This window comes from Alosa sapidissima, chromosome 7 (assembly GCF_018492685.1).
Source record: "Alosa sapidissima isolate fAloSap1 chromosome 7, fAloSap1.pri, whole genome shotgun sequence".
NCBI lineage: Eukaryota > Metazoa > Chordata > Actinopteri > Clupeiformes > Clupeidae > Alosa > Alosa sapidissima.
In genome coordinates this window covers 26,475,822-26,483,087 of record NC_055963.1, presented here as the reverse complement: position 1 = coordinate 26,483,087, position 7,266 = coordinate 26,475,822, and positions in this window count along the sequence as shown.

Genomic DNA, 7,266 nt, shown 5'->3' with positions numbered 1-7,266 from the left:
GAAGAACAGACAGAGAGAGAGTGATGAGTGGAAATATTGGAAGAACAGAGAGTGATGAGTATAGAGAACATTGGAAGAAATGATAGCTTCAGCGAAAGTTCTACTAGGAAGACTCGTAGTGTAACTTACTCCTCCCATGCTTACACGGAGCCAATCTTAGCTTTGCCTACTTTCGGGAAAGCCCTGCAATCTGATCATTCACTCATTCAATCAGTGCTAGCCTATAGGAATTCAGTGGGCTCTTTAAATACGTACCACCTAACACTGCTTCTGCTTCTCAGTATGCTGACTTTGACGTCCTAGCTCAGGCTTCCGCGTGGACCTGGGCTCTCTGCATTTTTACATTCGCCCCTTCTGCCCTCAGTGGCGTTACTTGTTACAATCCTACCCCGCTCGTTTGCTGCGCTGTTCAGACCTGTGCGTCCTTCAGTCAGGGCCACTGCATGTCGCTTCATCGCTAATCTCTGCATATCGGAGCCAGTCACGCTCACGCTGTTGCAGCCTTCAATTCACGATAGCCTAGTGCCGGGTCGCCGTCCTCGCGCAACTCTGTTGCAGGCCCATGTCGTTTTCGGCAACAATTTCTCAAGCTTCAGCGTCTGGTTGGTAAGGTTATCGTGCTCTCTCTTCCCAAGCTCCTCGAGCTGGGCTACACTCTACCCACAGTCATGCAACCTGCTTGCCAACGATATTCGGCGGGCAGCAAACAAACTGACTTGTCTGACACGGTTTAACTTTCACTTAAGCCTCCTTACATAATTCCTCCTGATTTTGTAATCCTTGCGATATGCGCTGTAAATTCCTGGCCTGCACCACGCTGCCGTTGAACCCAACCCTGTATTAAGACCTGTTTAATTGATGTTCTACACTCACTGTGGTTATCTCGATGTCTACCTGGTTGAGCGTCGTCAAACCAGTTGTCTTTTTGTGTAGCCTCTTAATTTGCCTCGCTGCTCGTTGGGCTGCATAGGCTTTAGGCTAGGCTACTCGTCTGCTGGACCTTCGGTTCAGGTATCACTCCTTGTGCATGGCTGCGGGAAGCCAGTTCATCGTTGCATTCATTTAATCATCTGGGATTGCGTCCCATACCTTCTGGTAGGAAGTCTACACGGCCTTCCTCGGGTGATTTTCTGCATGCACTTGCCGTTGCTCAAACTACTCTCAGCTACCGCTGATCTGTCATCTCCCAGGTATGCCGTGACGTCCCCGACGTTCTCAGCTATCTGCGTTCTCAATTTTGGGGGGTCTTACACCAAAGCTCGAACCAAAATGACGGCACGCCGGCCCATGGTCATCAATTGCCAGTATGTCACACAAGCTATTATCTAGGCAATAATAGGTGTTTCCTTTTCAATGCCCGTATTGTCAGTGTTCATGAGCTGACACCACAGTGTGGGCTCATGCCCACATGGTTGAGCTTTTAATTAAGAAGCTGTGTCATTTGTGTATGTAACACATCCTTCTAGCGTCTTTTGTATGTTTAAAATGTATTTTCTGATTCCATATCGTGTAGCCTACTGGGTTCCTAGGAATTCTATGGCAGGCCTCACTTTGCTCACTGCCCACCAGTGGGTCGCTTCAGCACTCTATATATCGGTGTTAATGGTTACCGGCTGTTCATGATTATGTCGGCAATTTTACATTTCGCTAGTTGTGGTTTAAGTGGTGGCCTATGCTGGAAGTTCGTTGATCACGACTACCAACGTAGCCGTTGGCTGGTTTTACCGATGACTACATGTCGCCTGTAACCACTCCTTCCTTCTCGCAGGTCAAACGGAGCGGTCCATCACTGGCAGACTCAAGTCTCCTTCAGCCCAACGCCGCGCCCTTCATGCACTCTCTTTAGACACAACGGGTCTCTGCGTGTCTGTGTGATTTCAGCCCATCTAGTCACGCCATCAGTCACATTGATTGCTGACTCGAATTGCCGTTTTAGCAGGATCCTCTGCATAATGTGTACTCTAATTTCCATTCTCCTATTTTGCCTTGGCTGTTTTGTTTTGGCAGATATGCTCACCCGAAGTGATCGCGCCAGGGAGGACGTGCAAGTTCCTTTTACATTCTCCTCCCAATCTTTAATTTGCTAACCCCTGCAGGTGCATCATGCCTCCCCTCTTCCGTTGAGGGGATGCAGTTCGTCAATGGAGAAGCAGTTCCACATATCACACTAACATCTACTTTCTTACAGGGATGGCAGTGCCAGTTCACGGAATCACGCAATCGCGTGGATCATGTTTCCAGTTCATACTGGAGGGGGTCATCCCTCAGTCTTCACAAATCTCCCGAAGGCCAGCGCTTGTAGCACGGCTTAAAACTAGCCTTCCTAATCCCAGCACTTATCACCTGTCTAGAACTAACACTTGTCTGTGTAAAACACACTGATGCACTTTTTGTTATTGCGCTCTACCTTCTAAATTGTTTTTAATTGCACTGGCATTGTGGGAGAATTGTTTTAGCTTTAACCTGTTTGCTGTCACGTTGGTCTAGGTTGCCCTAGATGCTGGTTGCCCAGCTCACTGTCCAGGTTGCCTTGGTCGCCGGTTGCCCGGCTCATGACGCTCGTCTAGGTTGCCCAGTTGGTCCAGGTGGCCCTGGATGCCGGTTGCCCGGCCATCATGTCTGTCTAGGTTGCCCTGGACGCTGGTTGCCCAGCTCATGGTTCAGGATACCGCTATACGGTCAATGTTAACTGCCTGATCCCGGACTTCGACGCAATTGGATGACACTACGTCTGTCGTCTGTTTAGATCGCCTCTGGCCCGTTATACCAGCTACACAGATATTGGTTCCCCGCGATGCAAGGGGCAAAAGTTACGTGCATCATACTCCTTGCCAGACTTGAGTCTCTCCCTGAGCAAACGCTTCCGTGAGAACTCTGGATTCCCAGGGTACATTCTCAGTCGCTTTGATTAAAAATGTCCTGGCCACATGGAATGTCACGTGAATGCACACCCCTCCACTCACTCAGGGGCCAGTGCTGGCGCATGACTAATATAATTTCTGCATCCAGTTGGGCGATATGTATTGCTATTCTCTCCTCATTGCTACCTTTACTCATTGTCTCTCCAGCAGCCAGTTCTAAACTGTCCTATCCTGCCACAGTGGTGCAGCTGGTATAGCGAGCTCGCGTTAAGTCATTCTCAGAGCTCCTTTGCACTCTGAGATGCATAAGCACCATGGTGGTACCCCAGCACTCATCTGTTCATTGTCTCGTCATATTCAGTTACATATGTTCTTCCTCCTGTCACATACAGGCATGAATTGTCCTGAAGTCCCTTGTCTACCTCGCAAGGGCATGCTTCCCTCGCATTACTGATGCTGCTCATCTTATTTTGGGGGGCTTTCCAAGAGCAGGTGCTAAGGCGTAGCACACGCATCCATCTTGGCTTGGGTCTGCAGCTCAATGCATTCATCTCACTCTAGCCGCTGCAGGTGAGCTATCGAACCAGAACACACATCTGGCTTCACAAGCACTAGTCTTCTACAAAACTAGTCATAATGCTTGTCTATCCTAAATATTAAACCACATGACTTCGATGTAAATATACTCAAGCACCCATATCAACTAACTCATTGCTCCGGTCCCAAGCATCTGCAACTACAAGCTCTATTCCCCTGCATTGATCCTGAGTACATTATGTTTAACCTTTTAACCCTAACCATGTTTTGCTTCCCTGGTCCCCGTTCACTACCTTAAACTACGGCTCACACTTTACCTGATTTTCAGCAGCCATCTAGCTAACGTGCTGCTTAAATGTAACCGCTCTTCAAAGAGGTTCACCTCTCACTCATTCCGCATCGGCGCAGCCAAGTCTGCCGGCCAAAAGGGCCATCCACGTCATCCATCAGGATGCATCAAACTAACTCCTCTTGACATTTTCGATGCTCAGAAGTTGCTCTCCCATGTTAACTCAGGTACCTCATTTTACCTTCACAAATCCTGGTGGCGGTGGTTAAATTCTGGCATTCGCCTTGCACTAATCGCTGAAACATTGAGGCCCAGCATGCCGGTAGCTTGTGGTGATTTAGTCTCAGCCATGGGCATGTTGCCCTTTTCACTGGTTGCCCAGCTCGTTCGACGCTTATGGTTCAGGTCACTTCTCGCCGGTTGCCCGGCTCGTGATGCACGTCTAGGTTGCCCTAGACACTGGTTGCCCAGTTTGGTCCAGGTTGCCCTGGATGCCGGTCACCCGGCCATCACATCGGTCTAGGTTGCCCTAGACGCTGGTTGACCAGCTCATGGTTCAGGTCGCACCGTACGCCGGTTCCCCGGCTCGTGACGCTCGTCTAGGTTGCCCTAGACGCTGGTTGCCCAGTTCGGTCCAGGTTGCCCTGGATGCCGGTCGCCCGGCCGTCACGTTGGTCTAGGTTGCCCTAGACGCTGGTTGCCCAGCTCACTGTCCAGGTTGCCTTGGACGCCGGTTGCCCGGCTCATGACGCTCGTCTAGGTTGCCCTAGACGCTGGTTGCCCAGTTTGGTCCAGGTGGCCCTGGATGCCGGTTGCCCGGCCGTCATGTCTGTCTAGGTTGCCCTAGACGCTGGTTGCCCAGCTCATGGTTCAGGTCGCGTCGTACGCCGGTTGCCCGGCTCGTGACGCTCGTCTAGGTTGCCCTAGACGCTGGTTGCCCAGTTCGGTCCAGGTTGCCCTGGATGCCGGTCGCCCGGCCGTCACGTTGGTCTAGGTTGCCCTAGACGCTGGTTGCCCAGCTAATGGTCCAGGTTGCCTTGGACGCCGGTAGCCCGGCACGTCTCGTGGTCTAGGTTGCCCTAGACGCTGGTTGCCCAGCTCGCATAAGCACTAAAGTCCAGGTTGCTCTGGATGCCGGTGGCCTGGCTCGTCACGATGTACTAGCTTGCTAGTCACTGGGTGCCCAGATCGTGAAGTGCTTATGGTCCAGGTTGCCCTGGACGCCTGTTGCCCGGCCGCCGCATTGGTCTAGGTTGCCCTAGACGCTGGTTGCCCAGCTCGTCAAGCTTCTAAATCCCACTAAAGCGAAAGCATGCTGCGGGCCCCACTACAACCCTAGGTTTATGGTTAACACCTAGCTACTTTAAAATTCTGTCGGCGTCCTGGCACAACGTCTTCACCCAGGCCCAGTCATGCTGTTTAATTCATCTTGTATGTATACTAATGTCTCTGCTCCTCTCAGAACCAGATTACTGAGTCACCGCCCTGGCGGGCATCACTCATCCTTTTGGGGGTAGGCTCCCCACCCCTGCCTTCATCCATCGGCAGGAGACGAGATCCGCTCATCGCTGGACGGATCCGAGACGGGGCCTACGCCAAAGACTGTTACCTATTCAGGACTCTATCATGCTTGCATCCAAGCCGTTCCTTTACTAATTAAATTGTTAACTGATTCTATTCTGTCTACTGAGTCTTTCTGGTAGAAATGATAGCTTCAGCGAAAGTTCTACTAGGAAGACTCGTAGTGTAACTTACTCCTCCCATGCTTACACGGAGCCAATCTTAGCTTTGCCTACTTTCGGGAAAGCCCTGCAATCTGATCATTCACTCATTCAATCAGTGCTAGCCTATAGGAATTCAGTGGGCTCTTTAAATACGTACCACCTAACACTGCTTCTGCTTCTCAGTATGCTGACTTTGACGTCCCCTCCACCTCCCCTCCAGCCACCTCTGCCAGCAGTCCACGTCCATCGGGCACGGTCTGCCTACCACATCATCTTCCTTCAGCCACCGCCACCAGTTGGTCCCCGTCTCGTCGTGGGGGGTAGGCTCCCCGCCCCTGCCTTCATCCATCGGCAGGAGACGAGATCCGCTCATCGCTGGACGGATCCGAGACGGGGCCTACGCCAAAGACTGTTACCTATTCAGGACTCTATCATGCTTGCATCCAAGCCGTTCCTTTACTAATTAAATTGTTAACTGATTCTATTCTGTCTACTGAGTCTTTCTGGTAGAACTGAGAGAGAGAGAGAGAGAGAGCAGAGAAAGAGAGTGGTGAGGTGAGTGAGAATAGAGAGAGAGAGTGAGAAAGTGGTAAGTGAGAACAGATAGAGAGAGAGAGAGAGGCGAGTGAGAACAGTGGAAGAACAGAGAGAGAGGGGTGAGTGAGAACAGTGGAAAAACAGTGGGAGGGTGAGTACAGGAGGCTGTTAGCCCAGCATGGCCAAATCCCATCTGAGAAGAGCAGAGGAACAGGCTGAGAGCACAAGGCCACCAAGCGAAGTCCACTTCTCAATAACGACAGTCTGATAGCCAGCAGCAGCTCATATCTGAATGTGAACAGAGCAAAGGTATATTAAATATAAAAAAAAAATGAAATAAATAATTCTGCTATTTTTTTCTTGGGACAAAATCTCAAGGCTTAAAAGTAAAGTAAAGTAAAGGGAATAGGATTTATTCACGGCGACTTGCTATATTTAAACTCAATTTGAGATCTGGGTTGACTGCTAGTTAGCAGATTTCAAGATTCAAGAGTCAAGATTTTGAAACAATATATCTCATATTGTAGGCTATCCATGAGCAGTGCTGCTGGTCTAAGCTAAAATACCTATTGTTCTGAACTTTGGAAAGATATTGCTTTATTGCCACTTATTTAATGACATAAAAGGAACTGCACATTTCAGGTCTTAAGGTTCCCAGGTTTTGAGTGACAGGAGTGTGCTGGCAAGGGCAGAGAAGGGGATTTCCTCCCAAAGGATGGCATGATCCCTTAGATGTTGGCTTAACATCAAACCACATCACCCATATTACTTTGTCAAGCCTGATGGACTGCTGTCTATCCTCACAAAACTGCCACATAAAAAGATGAGGTTTATCAAACTTTGGGACACTTTTGACAGAGCTTGAGCATGTCATTATGTTACCAGCAATAACACATGTGGACAAGCTGTTCATAATATCAGATCCACCCCTTTATGGATAAAAGAGAATACTCTCTGAAATACTCACATTTTTTTTTTATTATTTCACTGCTATTCTTATTCTGTTTGTTGAAATTATGCATCTCTGTTTGAGATACAGAGTGTCGGCAAGCCAACAGGTTCCCGCCTCTCTTATAGTTGTTTACCTTGGAAAGAAAACACCTTGGGTCCAGTAATATTGATTACACGTCTGAAAGAGACATGATGAATCAGTATGCCATGCAGGTTAGCCCCATCCATTTTCCCCTCACCTGCTACGTGAATGCCCTTGCCATAATGATTAAGCGTCGCCCGTGCGGCCAGGAGGGGCTTCCTCTGAGCAGCGTCTCTCCCCTCGCTGTGTCCATTCCGAGGGGTTTAACACTTTCCCATTCCCACT